Below are 20,595 nucleotides of genomic sequence, written 5' to 3'. Positions count from 1 at the left end.
GCTAATTAAACTCAAAGAGTCTTCCCAGTAGAAGCAACACTCATGTGAGATTGTCAAGTTTCAGTTTGATAGGAGAACAAGTATGAAGGTCCCCAGCCAAAGAAAAGGTGACCAGGAAATGTCAGTCTATAATAAGTCACAAAGGATCTTACCGGTCTGAATGTTTGTGTCTGCCCCTGCTCCTTGCCCCAATCTATATGTTGAAATCCTAACCTACAAATATGATAGCATCAGAAGGTGGGCTTTTAGGATATATTTATTTCATGAGGGCGCTGAGTCCACGTAACTGGGATTAGTGCCCTTACATTTGAGGCCTGAAAGGGCTTCCTTCCCAGTTCCAACATGTGAGTGTAATACGAAGTCTGAGACCTGGAAGAGGGCCCTCAAGTAATCATACTGGAACCAGTACCTCAGACTTAAATCCTTCAGAACATTGATCAATAAATTTCTGCTCTTTGCAAGATACCCATTGATAGTATTTTGTTATAGCAACCTTAATGGACTAGGAAATTTAGAATCCATATTTGAGCAGTTTGGATTTTATTCCAAAATCAAAGAGAAACAATAAAGGGTGTTAAACAAGAAAAAAACAGAATAAATTTTTAGAAGGCTTTCTCTAGCTGCCCGGGGAAGCATATATTGGAGTGTAGTTAGATGGCACACCAATTAAATTGTGGTAATAGTGTAAAATGGAAGTTGTTTTCAAAAGCTCTACTGCAATTGTGGGTCAAGAAGGGTAATTACATCCAAGTCCTCTGCTCATTAAAGGAGGGGAAAAGGTCAAGTTCACCTTCTAGATTTCATCATGAATTATAACTGCATTTATGGTAGTATTCTTTGCTAAGATTAAGAACTCATGATGAACAATGGACTAGGAAGGTAAGATACATTTTCATAAGCAATTTATACATTTTTTCCAAACAAACAATTCACGCAAATTATGTAAGATAATATTGAGGAAATTCTTGGTTGGTATCATTACTTAGAGAAAACTTATAATTTATTGACCTAAATATTGTTTAAAAAGTGAAATAAAATATTATAAATATGTATTTATAACATAATACAAATAAAAATTAGAAAATATACAAAGTATTAATGATATAGATAATTAAGTGGTATATGCTTTATATCATTCACTTTTATAATGTTTACTCTCTAATTCTTACCACTTATGGTTTCTTGATAAAAAATATAGTAGTACAACTGTTCAATTTACCATATGTTCTGTTCTTGTGTACTTAAAACAATAATCAAAGGACCAATAGCTTGCTATTTCTGTCTCCCTCACTGTTTTTTCACTAATTTTAACTTTGAAAGTATTATATCTATATTTTAGAGAATAACCAATAACACTACTTTCTAAGTCTTTTAGTAAATATTAATGGTATTTTAATTTCTTTGTTTTATATATTTTCATAATGGTATTTGGTTTCTTGTGAAATAGTATCACTCTTTGACCAGTTTTATTAAATATATATTTTAAATGCATTATACTTTTTCTTAGTAATGTTTAATGTGCAGACCACTCTGCAAAAAGTCTCAGTGATAATCAGAAATACTAGATAATTTTCAAAGAGGACTTACATATGTTTGTGAGATAAGTTACTAAATCTTTCCTTCATGCTCAGAAAAAAAAAAACCCTGCTCAATTCTAAAATTCAAATGTACAGATGTTATATGATAAATTGATCAGAATGTAACAAAAGCCTTAACGGAAGAACCCTAACTAATAACTTTTAAACCAGGTGACAAAAAAGAAAATTGGTCAGACATATTAAAATAGACCTGAAGTTTGAATAATCAGCTAATGGAAGCATTATAAGATCAAAATCATGCTTCTTATGGTGTAAGGGAATGACTCAATAAGTTGGATCCTTGGTACATTAATGCACTAATTATATTGGGTTAGTCAAAAAGTTTGTTTTTTTTCTGTAAGATGGCTCTAGTAGAGTTTAATTGTCTTTAACTTCACTCAAAACCATTTTGTTAGAGTGTGTTGTAACAGCTTCATATCTCAGCTACCATTTACACATACATAGTCTAGAAGGTCCAGAGAAGGAAAACTCTGACTCCAAAAAACCTCCGCTGCCTTGCGGCATACCTCTTCAGGGGAAAGGCTAAGGGAGTAAACCCCGACAGAAAATCCGGAGCCGGAGTCCCTAAGGCGGTTTGACGTTGTAGTCAACACCGGCAACTCCTGCGGCGCACCTGAAACCAAGCTGTATTGACTCGTCTTTCCCTTGGACCCTTCAGCTGCGAAGAGAGGGGGGGTCTGCTGCATGGGCAACAGCAGACCCTCCATATCACCCTGCCCAGGCTCTGTAGCTTCAGCTTCACTGGAGAGGACACTCCAGCGTCATCGCAAAATGTCAATTCAACACGGGAGGAGACAGATACCGTGTCACTCCCGAGTCGGACTGCACAGCCATTCTCGGCGGTGCAGATAGACTCTTAAGAAGCTACACCATCGTCTCTCGAGACGGACGGCTGCTGACGAGTCTAGAAGGTGACAAGTAACTCAAGAAGGACTGTATGCAGTCAGAATTTTTGGCTGAACAGAGTTTTCATTTCTTTAAGGACCCAATTGCTTTGCTAACTTTTAACTTCAACCTGACTACAATATAACATGAGTCTACTAGAAGTCCAAAGCAGTATCTTTTTATAGGACTCTATTTTTCTCACTGGACATTTGAAAATTCCTTTTCAGAAAAACCACACACATCTCAGTCCATGTCCCTTCTCTGTAGAATGATAATTTTTGTTCTTTTTTGCTCTTTTATATATTAAGAGTATTTTGTGTACTTTCTATCTCTTATTGTTGTTTTTCAGAAGAAAATTTGTTTTGATAAAAACTTTTCAGTTACAACTCAATGGGAGTGCTATTCGTTAATATTTTAAACATTTTTACAATTATAAGTAAGACCCTGCATATAAAATTATGTAGGTCAAAAGTATCTTATTTGATGATTATAAGTTACAATTGTCATTTAAAACCAATACAATAGTCAATAATGTATATTATTATTGCTTGTTTTACAAATGCTTTTTGCTTGATGTCAAATGAAGCATAACACATTTCTTCAAATATTACCACCAATAATAATGAGTTAATGCATTTACTTAATAGTACTCTTTAATAATTTACAAGTAGTTTAAGTTTGAGCCTAAGAGTGAAAGTATAAACCTTTTATTTTAGTTAACATAATTTAAAAATAGTTTTCCACATTATGTAATTAACAGCTTGAACATACAAAAACATTGCAACACTCGAACAGAGTTAATTTAATACTCTTAAGTAGTAAATAATTGAAAATATTACCGGGGAAAAGACTGTTTTTTAGCAAGCTTTTCAAAAAAAATTTCATGGAAATTTATAGAAAATTAAGAGCAGTGACACTGGACCACAAAATATTCTCTTAAACATTTATAGACTTTTATTATTGAAAATTATATTTTTAAGTACAGTAATAAAAAGAAAAATTATTTCATTTCTTTGCAGAATCAATAAATGTTAAATAAAGAAACTATAGCTTGGATTAACCATGTAGAATTGAAATTTGGCTACTTATATCTAGATAGGTCTTTCCATTCTGAGCTCCACCAAGAAATATCATAAGACTATTTATTAAGTACTCAATAGAGTTAAAAATTTACACAGATAATTACAAGTTTTTAATGTTGCAAGCATCATGAAGAATGTCTCTCATTTGAACCATAGAGCTTCAAGGCTATATTTAACTATATTTTTGTAATGTAGCTCCAATTCAATAACATTTTTTCAAGTTTAAGGTAGTAATCCTTCATTTTAGCAAGTTCCAAATAATCAAATTTGTTGCTAATTTTGATAAGAAGCATCTGGGGATTGACTATGAAGTTTCTTCTTCTTTCTTTCTGGTTTCTTCCCAGATTTATAGCCACATATACATACTATTATTTCAATTCTGATTTCTATTTTAGAATGTACTTGTATGATTTATACGAAGACATGTAAGACAAATGTAAACCAATAATCTTTTCATCAAATGGACAATCCAAAATGCTTACCCACATTTAGTCTTGCTGATTCAGTATGATGTGGTGTTTTATCATTAAAAGACATATAAAATTAGACACTTTTTTAGGAGAGGCTATAATTTTAAACGGAAGTGAAACATGGTATACAAAATCAGAAATGGAAAAATTATTGGCTTTTCTTGCCAGTCAAATAAAAATCACTTGAGTTTTAAGAAGTGGTGATAATAAAGGTAAAGTAGATGAAAAATGCTACCTTTGTCATATAAATATGAATTTTAGAGGGTACTCTGACAAATTGTATATATTATTTCTCATAATTTTGATCTAAAATAATTATTATCATGTTACAAATTTAAAAAACTGTGATGTTTAGAATTTGAAAAATTTTAATGAAGTCACACATTTCACAAGTCAAAAGCTGCACATAGATAGTGATAACAATGATGCTTATTATTTACTACTTTGATAATAACTCTCAAATATTGAAATTATAAAACCTACGACTTATTGTCAAAGTATGTAGAAATACATTTGAATGATTATCAAAACAAGTTACAATTAAATAAATCATGTTCATATGTTTTTTCTTTGCTTCTCAATCCCTCCACCCACCCCACTCCCCACCCATGCCCCCATCAACTGTCAGCCTGTTATCTATTTATAAGTTTGCCTGTATTTTGCTTGTTAGCTCATTCTGTTCATTAGATTCTCCATATAAACAAAATCATATAGTACTTTTCTTTCTCTGACTGGCTTATTTTACTTACATAATGCTCTGCTTCTTTTTCATGACCAATAGTCTTTCATTATGTAAGTGTACCACAGCTTTTTAATCTACTCATCTACTACTGATGGGCACTTGGGTTGCTTCCAAATCTTGGCTATTGTAAATAACCCTGCAATGAACATAGGGGTGCATATATTCTTTTAAATGGGTGTTTTGGGTTTATTCAGATAAATTTTCTGAAGTGGAATTGCTGGGTTATCAGGCAGTTTCATTTTTAATTTTTGAGGTAACTTCATGCTGCTTTCTACAGTGGTTGCAACAGCCTGCATTCCACATCCTTGCCAGCACTTGTTTGTTGATTTATTGATGATGGCCATTCTGACAGGTGTGAGGTGTTATCCGTATGGTGATTGTGGGGCTTAGATGGGGAAGGTGAAGGAGAGTGTATGAGGATAAAAGCTGATGGAAACCATTTGTGTGGTGAACACACGCTACAATGTAGAGGTGACACATTGTATAATTGTGCACCTGGAACTTGTATAATTTTGTTAACCAGTGTCACCTCAATAAATTTAATAAAAATAAAAAAGTAAATTGAAACAAATGATTTTCTTTATGTAAAGAAAAACTAAGACATTTTATCCCAAACATATATAATATTATTATTTTTTAAATACCTGGCTTTCATACATATTGAAGTAAACAACAGAGACGAGAAATATTTTTAGTAATTGTGGAACTGGGACAGTTGTAATTTGTTAATTTAATTAAATACTCTGAAAATATGTGGCACTGTAAGGTCATAAACATTAAAATATGCTTAGTCCTGAAACTTCAATGTTAAAAACTTATTTTATCATATTTTTAAGGTAGACATTTTTTCAAACTAGGGATTTTTATAGTGTAAAATTGACTTCAAATAATACAAAATAAACTACCAAGTACCTGTACTTAACTTTTCAAAGACTTCTCTGAGATATTTTCAGGGTGACATATCAGGAACAAGTCATAGCATAACAGATATCACTGAAAAGATCAATGTTTACTGAAAAAAAAACCCTGGTATTTCCCTATGTGTCCCAGAGATATCTGTCAATTACAAGACGAAATTATTTAAAAAAATTAAATATAAAAGACACAGTGTTGACTCTACTACTTTAATAATTATTGTCAGAATATAAACAATGCAATTCCAATTAATATGTAAACAAATATCAATATGATAGCTAAGAAGAAAATTTTCTAGCTTTTTAGAATTCTGAGGTTACTTAGATACATGGTGAATGTTCAATATGCATTTGTTAAATTTATTAGTGAAGTAATAATGATTTTTAAGTATATTTTATTGATTATATTGCTACAATAGTTCCAATTTTGTTCCCTTTGCTCTCCTCCACCCAGCACCCCCACTACCCCAACAATCCCTCCTCCAAGTCCATGCCCATGGGTCATACATACAAGCTCTCCTGCCTCACCCTTTCATATATTCTTCTTCTTTTTTAAAATTAATTAATTAATTAATTAATTATTTTAACAATAAAAAATAACAATCCCTCCCTCTCAGACTTAAGACCCTTTATAATCTTATAAAGGACAATGGGCAAAGGTCTCGAGCTCCTCTAGTTGCTTCAAGCTGGACATGGTCATCATCCTACCTACGCTTGGGTCCAGAAATCTCTAATAAGAGTGGTCTTGTTGTGTTTATGCAAATGAACAGGATAAATTAAAAATAGACTTAATGTAGTCCCTTTAATGAGAAGGAGGGTAATCTTAGGGAGAAAAATCGCAATTCAAGGAAAATCACAATGCTCAGTGGTAGACTATAAAGTAGTGCAGCTAACCATCTTTAAAGTTTCTTTTCATTTAAAATTTGTTTTCAAGCCCTGGATGCTGTGGCTCAGTGGATTGAGCATTGGCCTGCGAGCCAAGTGTCGCTGGTTTGATTCCCTGTCAGGGCACATTACTAGGTTGCACATCAGGTCCCCAGTTAGGGGTGCAAGTGAGAGACAACCACACAGTGATCTTTCTCTCCCTTTCTTTCTCCTTTCCCCTCTCTCTAAAAAAATTAATTAATTAATTAAACAAATAAATAAATTATTTAAAATAAAAAATAAGAAAAATAAAATTATAAAATTTGTTTTCATTTGAAAGTTAAACTATGTCTGTAGCATTATCAAACATGTTTAATTTACAGGCAAGAAGAATGTCAAATACCTTGCAACTGGATGTCTTTCCGATAAGACAGTCCTACAGATTTAGAGACTTGTATGTGGGTTATGTTACATAAATTAACATGTGTTTTCTGTTTTCAAAGGGCATAAGCCTATGATCTCATTACCTGAGTGATTGTCTGTATGTATAGGCCTCACTTAATCCTGTCTGCATTGCTGCCTCCTGAGACTCAATGGTTTGGCTGAACTAAGTGGTTGGGTTGGTGAAGAATGGGGTGGTCTGTGGGCTTCACTTTAAAACTGGTTTCTCTTTTCTATCCTAATGGCTTGGACAGAAAGAGCCCAGAGGTCTGAGAGGGGGGAAACCTAAAATATTTCCCTCAGCCCAAACTAAGTATAATGGGCAAAAGTGTTTGGGACAGGTGAGATGTACCTGGCACACCTTCTTCCAAAGAAGCCCTTCTTTTCCCTAATGTGGGACATTGAAAAATTAATACCTGTCTTTTGTCATCTAGTGGTTATGGATTGAATGATGTTCTTTAACCCTGTTGTCAAATAATGATCTTTTTCAGTCTATAATACAGGCACATATGGCTTTCACATTCATAATTGGTTCTATATTTATATCTACTTTCAAATCTCTTGATCTGTGAATATAAGTTTGAAAATTACATTTTTTTATTTATTTTGGTACTAAATCTTGTCATTGCTTTAACTAAACATTTTACATGCAAATTGCCCTGTAGCTGTGGTATTATCTCATTAAGGCAGCCATCTCATAGATGTGAGAATTTTGTGGTTTATAGGTGCAGCTCACAAAAAATCTGTGCATGGCTCTTTTTTCTTTCTTGTTCCTTAGGAAAAAAAAAATAACAGACCACAGTAAGGTGATTACAAGAGGGAAATGGGGTGGAAGGAGATAGAAGAGAGTATTTGGATATAATTGGTGATGGAAGGAAGGTTGAATTGGGGTGGTGAATACACAATACAATATATAGATGTTGTATTAAAGAACTGTACACTTGAATCCTATATAATTTTGTTAACCAATAATACCCAATAATTCAATACAATTTAATTAAATTTATTGGGGTAACATTGGTTAATAAAATTGTTTCAAGTGTATAATTATATAATACATCATTTATAATACAATATATAATACAATTATATATTGCATTGTGTGCTTACCACCTAAAGTCAAATCCTGTCTCATTTCTATGTCTCTCACTTCTGCTTTTTGGCATCACATTCTCAAATACACTACTCATGTAGAAGTCTTTTCCTTGAACTGTGCTTTGGGGGAACATCCCGATTAAAAGCTCTATTTTAGAACACTTCATTTGAAATTTGTAATCAATAATTCATATTCAAGAGTGAGTATATCATTAAGTTCCACCATGAAGAAAACTTGCTCTCATTTGAATGTAGGGTTATAACAGAAATGATATGCGTTAAATTTTTTTTTCAGATTTAATGTGTTTTATTGATTAAAATATTACATTTGTGCCAATTTCCCTTCCTTCTGCTCCCCTCCACCCGGTGGCCCCCCTCCCTCCAGTTGTCCCCCCCTTTTAGATTATGTCCATTAGTTGTGCATACAGTTCCTCCCAACCTCTCTCCGTCTATTCCATTCCCTCCTACCATGATCCTCAATTCCTATATCGTCTCCCTCCCTCACCCCACTCCCCCTCCCTGTTGACCTCCCCCCAATATGCTTCCCGTACCCACAGTTCCTTTTCCACTCTCGTTGCCTGTTTAGTTTGCCTTTGTTTCATCTCTCTAGCTTCTGTTTTTTAAACCAGTCCCTTTAACATCTCATATAACAGTGGTTTGGATCTAATGAACTCTTTCAGTTTTATTTTGTCCTGGAAACACTTTCTCTGTCCTTCTATTCTGAATGACAATTCCGCTGGATAGAGTATTCGTGGTTGTAGGTTTTGGATTTTCATTACTTTGAATATTTCTTGCCAGTCCCTTCTTGCCTGGAGGGTCTCCCTTGAGAAGTCAGCTGATAGTCTAATTGGGACCCCTTTGTACATAATTCTTTTCTTCTCTCTTGCTGCTTTTAAGATTCTCTTTATCTTTAATTTTTGACATTTTGATTATAATGTGTCTTGGAGTGGTTCTCCCTGGATCCAGTCTCTTGGGAACTCTCCTTGCTTCCTGGACCTGCAAGTCTATTCCCTTCCCCAAGTCTGGGAAGTTCTCCTTTATTATATTTTCACTCAATTTTTCAAGTTCTAGTTCATCTTCCTCACTCTCTGGCAAACCAATGATTCTTATGTTGGGCCTTTTATAGCTGTCCCAGAGGTTTCTGATCCTCTCATTGTTGCTTCCCATTTCCTCTCTCTGCATTGGTTGACTGCTTGTTCCTTCTCCATATTCCAGTTTGTTGAAATGAACTCTGGATTTTTTTTCCTCACCATCTGTCTCATATGTGGTTTTGTTCCTTTCGTTATGAATGTTTTTCACTTCTTTCTTATCTTTTTCCTGCTCTTTTGTGAATTCTGTAAGCCACCTGATAACAATGGCCCAGAACTGAGCCTCTGACAGGTTTCTTATCTGTTCATCTGTCAGGTTCTCTATCTGTTGCCTGGTGAGCTGTGCCACCGGGATTTCTATAGTTGTCTGCCTCATTTTGACAGATGCGTTTTGTTTTCTTGGGCCGGCTATAGGGGGCAGTGCCTGTGTACGCGTCACAATTCAGCGACCGGCGCCTGCCTGTCCGCGACCTATTTCGCAGCCCTGTGGTGCTTTCTTTGGGGGCAGGGGTCCAAGATGGATTCACACAGTTATTCAGCTAGGAGACCAGGATCCGTTCTCCCGCCCCCCTGGGCCTCACTGTTCAAGGCGATGCGGTGGCTGCTTTCCCCAGCGCTGGGGTCGCGAGCTGCCGGGGGTTCGACTGCAGCCGGGGTTGTTCTCCCTGCCGCTGTCCCAGGTGCGACCGCAAACAGCTCCGCCCCCTTTCGCTCTTACCTGCCCAAAGGGCGCCGCTGGTTTATAACTTCATATGTTGGGCTTCTGTGTAGTTTTATTTTCTGGAATTTCTAGTTATCCTTTGTTTTGAAGTAGTTGTATTCCTCTCTAGTTGTAGAGGGAGACCTAGCGTGTCCGTCTAAGCCTCCATCTTGGCCGGAAGTGATATGCGTTAAATTTTTAATTGTAATCTCCAAAGAGCCTAGTGCAATGTCATACAAATGAGAAATACTGAGTTTTATACATCCAAACATTTGCTGAAATAAATTTTATCAAGTGCTTTGTTTAATTTATATTAACAGGGTTTTTTGCTTACAATAATATTTTATGCAAGGCTTAATAATATAATACAACAAATCGGACATATTTAAAATAAGAAAAATATAAATGGCATAATTATTGTGATTTTTGAATCTATGTTTACTACCCTAATTGTGAAAGACACATGTCCAAAATTATAAATTTATAAAAAAATTGTATTCCTATAGGAATTAAAAGTATTTGCTATTTGCTAACCACAAAAAATCTGTTACAAAATGGAAAGATAAAAGATGCACTTTTACATGCTTAAAATTATTTACCTCAAATGCTTTAAATATTGTGAATAGTTTTTCACTTAATCATATCTATTGTTATAATAACACTAACAATGTAGTATTTCATCTAACCAGAGTAAAATAATAATCTATATATTAAGAAATCTTAAAAAGCTATAAATTATTTTTATTAATTTACTCACTGATTACTTCTTTTACTATCTAAAAGTCTACGATCTTAATCACAAGGCAATGCATTCAAAATAAGATTTGTTGTTGAGTAACACTATTTAGATACATCCAAAGCATCTTATATAATTAGATTATGAGATTGATTTCAGGTCATCAAAATAGTAAAATACATCATTTAATCTTTGCTACATCATGTAGCTTACAAAATCAGTAGTTTGCTACTACTCAGCACTCTGTGGCCTAAAGCTATAAAGAACTATGATCAGTTCAGAGCTGATGTTGCAACACTTCAATCACTATCATTGAAAAAGGAATTCTTGGTTAATGGCTGTAATTGCTAGTCTATCCCATCCACTTGGTCCAGTGAAATTAAACAGTTTTAATACCAGCCTCTGGGGGCACTGGGAAGAAGTGCAAACATAAAATATATCAGCACAAAAAGTTAGTTGCTAGAATTAGTGGCAAGGAAGATGGTCAAGGGACATCAATTACCCATCCTAGTTTCCCACCTCTGATCCTAGCACAGAAATTTATAACCTAGATAGTCTCAGTCATGAAGAATGTGAGTGATTACAGGGTTGCTGTTATAACCTGTTTTTCATAATTATTTACCTGATTTTGGATTCTTTAAAATTTTTAAAATTTATTTGCTGACTCAATAAAATCAAAGAGTAAAATTAGATCTCGAATTATTGCTTGCATATGCAATTGTCTACAGCAACATTTGTAATGGCTGATCTGGACTCGGCCATTTCAGTATGAGCCGTACGTTAGCCATGTTCTTTGGAACAAAGGTTTTCACAAGTCCCTCTCTTTAAACACAATTACATCAGATCTATGAGAGATTAAGTGAGACAACAGTGCTTAGTGTTTAATAAGGGTCTCCTTTATTGTTCTTTTGTAACCAACCACTTCCACCCACCAATACCTGATCTTTTTTCCAGCTCCTATAGTTGTTTTCCTTCATTGTGATATAATTCACATAACATATTCAAAACAATTCATTTTCTTAAAATATGTAATCAAATAGTTTCATATACTCACAATTACATTTTATCTCTTGAATATTGTGTGAGAGAGAGAGAGAGAGAGAGAGAGGGAGAGAGAGAGAGAGAGAGAGAAAGGGCAGGAGCACAAAAGGTCAGTTATTAATATTTAATGTACAGTCTAAATCTAAACACATCCATTTCTATGTAGAATTATCAAAAAAGGTAAAGTCTCAGTCATCTTAAATTGGTATTCTTCACTCACAGTTTAAAGGATAAAGTAAAGAATATACTGAAAGTCTTCTATAACAGAATCAGTGCTAGTTATTGAAGCTGTTTTGATGAATAAGTCAAACCCTGCCATGGAGACAGTCATAATGCATTTAAAGAGAAAGGTGTATAATCAGATAAATTCTTTAAAAGTATGAGTATAAAAATGGCAAAGATGAAACTAGAGAGGACAAAAAATTATATTGCACTCATTCTTTCATTGAATGCCCTCATCATTTTCCAAATTCACTTGTTTTAAGAAATATTGATTACATCACCAGTCTCAAGATTATTTAACTGTATAATACTATTCAGCAAGAAATTCATAATCAAGTCCTTTAATTTCCAGTTAAATGTTTATTATATATTTATATATAAATAAACTCTCCCCCATACAGTTTTACTCTTAAACAGATGTCTAGCTCGATGCTGATAAACTTTTCCTTGCTATGAGACTCTTTTCTACAATGTATTAAAGAAAACTAAAAAGAACATGGAGGAATAAAAAAAAATGCATTAAGAATAAGAGTGTTAGCCATGAATCTTGAATAAACAAATGGATACTGACCAATATGTAATTTATTGAATAGATATTGAAATACAAAATTATTCAACATCTAGAGGAGACCTCTTCAGATAACCTGAGTCTAGTCTTCCATTGCTTTTGATATATTTTAGAACTCTGTATTGGTAGGCAACAGAAAACCAAGCAAAATTATTCCCATGGGTGTTGAAATTCTGTTATGATCTGTAGATTTTTATTTAAACAATTTCTTTTACTCTGAAAAAAATAGTTTTGTCTTCATTTATATATAATTTTAAACATTCCTTATCTACATATGTATCTCTTTGGATTACCTTTCGTGCTTGATCCCTTCATGAATAAATAAAATCTTCCATGCAGGTTCAATTTTATACCATCATGAAAGTCAGAGTTTACACTTCTTTGAAAAATATTTTTAAAAATATTAATTATACCCTCTCTAAGTGTCTAAAAGTTTTGTTTTTTTTTTAATATAAAGTGAGCTGGACATGAATGAAGGTGTGCCTCAATTCTGGGAGAAATAGTCTTCATTAAAATAAGTGAAGCAGGATAAAGAAGGGGAAAGGAAGAGCAAAGATGTTTTGACCCATGGGTGAGGACCCACTAAACATGATAATTTTCATGAAGGCAACTCCCTGAGGGCGGAGTGGTGGTATGAGTTTCCTAGTGAGGAGGCTCCTGTCAGGTAAGGGCAATTCTCTGGACATAAATGGCTCCTTGAGCCACAACCAGTCAACTCTCATCACCTCAGGGCCTTGATATAAAAAAAAGGTCTAGGATGAATGATTCTATACCTACTACTGCTCATAAAGACACTGTCTATCTACATCTCCTACAACAAAGCCTAGGTGTTTAAATTTATATTTAACAAGTTATATTTATGTTTATCTACCAAATAAATTTGATAAATATTTTAGCAAAGGATTTGGCTAATCCTATACACAAAACTGCTAATTTTGCCCACTTATACATAAAACTATTTCAGAACTTAACACTTTTTCAAAAATTTACTACCATTTATTCCTAAAAACCAGAATCAGACCATTCAGGCCAGAAAATATATGTGTCTGACCTTAAAACAGAAACAGGCAGAGGAAATTCATTAAGAAGAAATACAAATAATTGATTAAAATGTAATTCAATATTTAATCTTACTAGAAACAACATTATTTTATTAAAAATGAAGTATTTTTCTGTACAACTTGGTAAAATTTCACTTTCTTTGGTTAATGATGGTGGCAGTAAATAGAAAGATTCACTTGTGATTATGGAACTTTCTACAAGCATAACCTTTCAGAAAAATTTGGTGAACAGAATATTATTTTCTTTTTCTTTCTTTTCTTTTTTTTGAATAACAAAACAAGATCCTTACATATGTTGTCTACAAGAGACTCACTTCAGATGGAAAGACAGACAAAGTAAAAGGATGGAAAATGGTATTTCATGAAAATGGAAACAAAACAAAACATAATCTGGGGGGAGCAATACTTATATCAAAGAGACTTTAAAACAAAGGCTGTAACCTTGGCTATTGTGGCTCAGTGGGTTGGGTGTTGCCTTGCAAACTAGGGGCATTGCCACTTTGATTTTTGGTCTGGTCTTGTGCTTGGGTTGTGGGCCCGGTCCCCAGCTGGATGCATGTGAGAGGCAACTGATTGATGATTCTCTTACACAGATGCTTCTCTCCTTCTTTCTCCCTCCCTTCCCCTCTCTCCCTATGTCTGTCCAGTCTACACTCAGAACTTTGTCTTCATGAGCAGCCAAATCATAGAGAGGAGACTTACAACTTCTTGTATCCCACAGCTTGACAATGTTACCTAAAGAGCCTGAAATCAGCTGCTGCTCATGGGAAGGAGACCACTTTACTGCTGGGACCCAGCCTGTATGTGAGGTTAAGGACAATGGCACCACAGAACCGTCTTTAGTTCTGGGATCCCACAGTCTGATAGGCCTATCTGTGCTTCCAGATGCTAAACGTTTATGAAGTGGAGAATAAGAGATACAATTAAATACTTTATGTCATGTCCTTGTTAGTTCCACTGCTCTGTTCTCTGTTTCTTTCTTGGTCGATTTGAGGGGTTCCTCCATCTCTTCTTCTTCCTTTGTAGGGGCTGTAGACCAGATCTTTAACATCATATCACAAGAGCCACTGCAAAACTTAGTTCTTGTGCTATCAACAGCTATTGAGTCCACACTCCCAGCAGGACCTCTGCAGCAGAGTAGGGCTTTCACTTTGTTTCTCTCTACATTCCACTCCCATAGGAGAATAGTCTGATCGATAGAGGCACTCAGTCGTAGGCAAGGTGAGTTGTCTTTTTTCACCCAGGCCATATCTTTTACAACATCTGTATGTCACACAATTGTCATTATTGACTTTTCTTCCAAGGACCAAGTCCGAGAAGTCTTATCATAAGAACCAGTCAAGATCCATTGCTCTTCTCCTTTGGTTGAACTGGTCCAGTCATCACGGAATCAGCATTGCTCTGGCTGAGGTGCAGTATACTTCTCCACATATCCTAGTTCCACCACCACTTCAGATGAGGTGTTTTCCAGTCCCATGTGTTTGACCAAGGGCATTCGGCAGAAACTGGCCTTTGATAGAGAAATCAAACCCCACATGTTTGTGGACCTTACTTTTGGCCTCCAGCAATTTATTAATAATGTTACTGAGGTCAGCAATTTCAGAAGCTGCAGGGATTGAGAAGGGAACATCATCTACTTCATATTTCCTGTTGTCAGTGAAGAAGCGTGTCTGGGATGAGCCATTGTGGGAAGTACACATAAAATTTGCCCACAGAAACGTATGGGGTAACAGGTGACTCGCACTGTGGTCCCTCAGAAAAGCAGAACTTCACTTTACTGACATTCTTCATGGGCTCCCCTTCTCTAGCTTCATGCTTTAAGTCCCCAGAATAATATTTTCAAAACCTCAAATCCGCTGATGAAAATAATTCAAAGGAAAGAAATCAGAGCTGTTTAAAACTCAAAGCCATTCTTAGCTAGGCAAAGGTGGAGGAAAGATGTTATGAGGCACCACTAAAAAGGATACATGATAAAGTCTACTTTATATAAGATTCTACCATGGCAGGGGTGGGAAATGCATATGAAACACTGAATACCCTAAAAATTTGTTAATGTTTAAAAATAAAATAAAGGGAAGAAGAAGAAGAAAAGAAGAAGGAAAGGAGGAAGAAAAGAAGGAAGGGGGGAGAGGAAAAACATTGTGCATTCATGAATATTGGACTACAGAAGTCCTTCTTGAGAAAATAGTCAAGATAACATAAATTCAAACCAAGAGTTTAGTCATTGTTCCATTTCCTTAAAATTTTCCCTGTTTCTAAGGTTACAGCATGGTACCCATGATTTAGTATTTTTGTTTTTTTTTTAAGTCTGTATTGATACTTCTTAATGTTACTCCTAAGAAACTCTGCGATTGATTGTACAGGGTATAATATTGAAAAAAACCCAAGTTATGTTAGTACTTATTTCTTTTACCAACTAGCATTATGCTCAGTTTTTGTTGGTCAAATAGTTCAAATATTTTGTAATACCAGGCTTTCATGTAGGCCTCACATGAAAATAGAATTTAAACTACAAAATGTCAAATCTGTTTTTTGCTATTCTAAACATTTAATAATATTCTTGTTATCATAATGTAGACTTATGTTCTCCAGAAAAGTGCCCAAACAGGTACAGAGGAAGGGATTTTTCATCAGAAGGTGCAGTGTGGCTGATCTTATCTGCATCAAAATGTCACATTCAAATTTAATTATTCCAAGACAAAGGTTCGAGTGTATAGATTTCCCAAGGTTTCAAAAATCCCAAACAGGGAACAGGACACATAAGATTAGCATAGCAACAACTAAATGTCATTTAAGAACATTCAAGAGCTTGTCTCAAAGTTGAGATAGACCCTGCCCTAAAGAGGTTTGAAACCTCACTAGCTCTGGGATATTACTCAGGCTCAAGACTTTCATTGGAATTTTCTTGATCAAGTGTAGTGTACACAGTTACCTGGTAATTGTCCTAAGTAAGAATTGCAATTCAGCTAAGTCTCACTGTTCCACCCTGGAATTATTTTCCACCCCAAGTTCCCCAGTCAATCATTCCCACCCCAAGCCTCTACTAACTAAAGCTTCCTCACCCCACAAAATGGCTCTTTACAGAACAATGTGACAACATGCCTTGAGAAAAGTAACTACATTAGTATTTTAGAATCTCTTCAACCATTAATGCATAAATTGTATCAGAAAAGAAGTATAGACTTAAAGGTTCTCTTTAATTATGAGCCACTGGTTTCTTTCCTTTTATAAAAATAAATAGCAATAGAAACAGTAATGCAAATCAGGTTTATAACCTAACACTTTTGTATCTTTCTTCCCATTGCTATATATGAAAGAATTGACTAAAAGAATTAAAGCCAGACCTATTGTAAACAATCATGATTTTATCTATTCTGAGTATTTTTAAAACAGCCTCACAGTGGGTTCATGGTCTCTAGCAAAGCCTATTCTCCTCTAAAGAAATACCTATGAGCGTTCAAGAAAAAGTCAGGTATTTTCATTTCTTTTTAAACACAAAGAGAAATACAATTATTTTAAAAACTGTTAATAATTATGTGGAGATCTAAAGGACTAATTTTCAATAGGATTTTTAAAGAGCCAAATTAATTTTGCTGAGGTTATAATTGTTCATAAAATATTTGCATATGAGAACATCTGCATTTCTCAAAAACAGTGGGATGAAATTGAATTCTCCTCTTCTCAATATATTTGAATGCATCTACATGTGCATAGTAAATTGGAGGAACATGGTTATTATATGGAATGATACTGGCCATTTTCTGAAATATTTGAATTTAATTTTTCTCTTTTTAAATTTTTTCATCCGGCAAATATAAGACATACTAAAAACAAGGGAAAACAGCAAAACCAAAACCCTTAACTTAGTCTGCAAAGACAAAGCCTACATCAGATATGACACAGATTTTTGATTTATTAGCTACAGGCTTTAAAATAACCATAATCAATACATTAAGAGCTTAAATGGAAAAAAAGACAGCCTCCAAGAACATAATAGAAATTAAAAAGTGAACAAATAATAATTCTAAGAAAGAATAAAAAAGAAATGCTAGAAATAAAAAACACAGTAATAGTAATGAATACTATCTTTGATGGGTTCATCAGTAGATTGGACATGGCCAAATAAAAAATAGAAATGAAATTTTATCAGGTAGTAAATATATCCTTTCAAGGTGATCACAGTGTGATATAGGCTTGACCCAAAACTCTACTCATTAACAGACATACTAGAAAATTTGATAGTGTTTTAGGTCCTAATATAACATAGTTTTACAGTTGGACTGAGACTGCCCCCTGTTTATCTCTGAGGAAGCTTGAAATTCTCTTACTTATATTTAACCAAAATTGATGTCCAATGTGCTAAGTACTAATTTATAACATGCTATTTAAATTTCTAAATTTTTGCAGTGGCTCCCAAAGCTGGCTTGCTTATTGGTGGCCATGTTACAAGAAGTACAAAAAACACCTTGCTGGAAACTTAAAGTTCTTTCTAAAACCAGAATTCGCCACACAAATTTTAGTCATTTAAAATCTGTAGATAAAGAAAGAACCTTATAAAAAAGAACCCTGGGAAGTATGCCTGGGAATCTTCTGGTCTTCAAAACTTGTCTATATTCATACTTTCATCTTCAATGAAGCCATATATAATAGTATGTTCTGTGGAATTTATTAAGTCTATTTAATTATCTGACTTGTGTAATATTTGTAGTGTGCTTATAGAGTGCCAACTAAGTTTCAAAATCTAACAGTTTACAACTGCCTATTTATATTTTGGTTAGGCTCTGAGGAGTACCTGTCGCATACATGCAGAAGACTCAGCACTTTTTATCAGAAACTGTGAATTACATCTCAACACTGGATGGGAGATGGCTTTTCATGTTGTGGTGATATTAGCTTTTTGCTCACCATTTCTTGTTATTTTGTTATTGTTTGTTGATTCTTTAATTATTATTGAATTTAAACAATTCAGGAAACACTGTAGTTAACTGTCTACCTATCATGCTTCTAGGAGCACCATGAAGTTTTAACCTCATCTATCAGATCACTGGCAGTGAAACATCCCGATTACCACTCCGGTTATCCTATCTTCTATGGCAATCATTTCCATCTTGCTTTTGACAGTTAAATGCTGCCATTCTGCATTTCCTTAATACTGTGGATTCAAGTTCCACAGCAGCAGCACCCCCTACAAACTCTTGTCTATAGAAGAGAACCACTGTGCAGTCCCTCATGTACCACTGGTATCTTCACCAGAGCATTTTTTGTTTCCACAGTAAAGGGTGTGTCTTTTGGGAACAGAATTCTTAAATATTACATGCTAAAAATATTTTGCAAGTCAATACTCCAATCAAGTATTTATGTCATTATCATCCACTTTACACTACCATCACATTTAATTTTCATGGAGACATTCCAGAAAACTATAAGGACTAGGTTCAATTGTCCCTCCAGTATGTAGAATCATGAGCAATATCATGTTCTCTACAATCAAAGCTTATATTCCATTTCTCATTCTTCTGCTCTTCCAGTCAGGTCATCTGTAGGACCTATGACCCGATTTCATACTTTGCTGAATGAACCACCAAAGTTCTTCTGAAGGGTAAACCAGATTAACAGGCTGAAGGCACTGAGGGAGGATACAGACAGATACTGGGGAGAAAACGCATGGCCTTGTGAGAAACTTGCGTCCCAGCAAGTCATTGCACATATTGAGGCCTGAAGACATTATTCATATGTAGTACTAAAAATTGGGAGTTGTTTATATTGGCCCAGAGAGTTCAGGGGAATATAATATTTCAGTATTTTTAGGTTCAATTGCTCAATCTCTTTGTCTGGTCCCAAGTTCCTAATATTTATTTATCTGAGGATTATAATAAAACAGGAGCATTGTAAAGACTGGCTATGAACTTTAATTGTCAGCTTTGTTACCTTTACAATTAGGTCTGTGGCTTAATTTTTAATACAAATTGCTGAAGCCTGTAAGAGATGAGAAAAGCTACTCAAAAGCTGCCACAGAGCTATTTGCTTTTACAGTTTTACAGCACACCTTCAAGTTTCAGTTGGCTGCCCCGACCCTATAACTTTCCTTCTGTAAGCCTTCCAATGTCACCAAGATCATCGCCCTCATACCGTTCAGGTGTCACCATTCCCTTATATCCAACACCTCTCCATCCACTTACATACATTACATCCTTATCTAACAAATCCGAAATCCTCAGCATTACTGGTGTGAATACACGTCACATTTTGTCACCAGTTCATTTCTGTTACCAGCTGTTCTATTGTAGGTTCTTCAAAAAGCAGAACTTGAGACAACCACTCATAGGCCACTCACTTTACTAGGAAGTACAGTACAAAAAAAAAGAAAAACAAAAAAAAACAGAGAGAGAAAATGTAAGTGAGGCAAGGAATTTCAGAGTGAAAAATAAAACAAAGAACCAAGTGTTACCACGGTGGGTACTGTGAACTTAATATCAAGTAAAACCATTTTTTTTCTGAGAAGCAGTGTGTATTACTTTGCCTATTGACAATCCGGCCCTTGAGTGGAAGGAGAATATACCTGCTGGCTGTTGTCTCTCACTGGTCAAAACTCCTCCATGTGGTACGTGTGAGGGTGATGTAGATGCATAAATCTTGGGGTCACAGGGCACACTGCAGGGAGGTGAGGGACCTTCGGTGAGGATATGAAATAAAGTGACTTTGGGTCAGGCCCAGTGCTTGGGATACCACCTGGCTGAGCCAAAACAGTATTGTTGCCGTAGTTAGTTTGTATAAAACCAGTTGGCAAGATCTCCATACATATGTAAATCACAAGTTTATGAAATGATATACATGAAGTAGCTACATCAAAGTCATGCCAAAACCAAAACCAAACAAAATAACAATTCTTTCCCCAACACTCTTTTCCCCTTTGGATTCCTACCTCCCAAAGGCAACACCTTCAACTCATTGTAAAATTATCTCCTGGTATTTAAGAAAATATTTTTCAATGACATACTTATTGGTGTTTAAAAGCACATTATAAATAATGCATTTCTACTATTCTTTTTTTTTCTTTTATCCTTTTTTAAAAATAGTTTTAGGCATTC

At 34.8% G+C, this 20,595-nt stretch overlaps 1 pseudogene; it reads right to left on the bottom strand.

The window, feature by feature from the left end:
- Positions 1 to 261: 261 nt before the first annotated feature.
- Positions 262 to 15,209, bottom strand: LOC150020719 (ribosome biogenesis protein WDR12 pseudogene; annotated as a pseudogene).
- Between the last annotated feature and the right edge of the window lie 5,386 nt (positions 15,210 to 20,595).

The sequence above is a fragment of the Furipterus horrens genome, unplaced genomic scaffold (genome assembly GCF_987537825.1).
Source record: "Furipterus horrens unplaced genomic scaffold, mFurHor1.1.pri manual_scaffold_1, whole genome shotgun sequence".
Lineage (NCBI taxonomy): Eukaryota > Metazoa > Chordata > Mammalia > Chiroptera > Furipteridae > Furipterus > Furipterus horrens.
The sequence above is the reverse complement of the archived record's forward strand: the minus strand, read 5'-3'. Positions and strand labels throughout refer to the sequence as shown.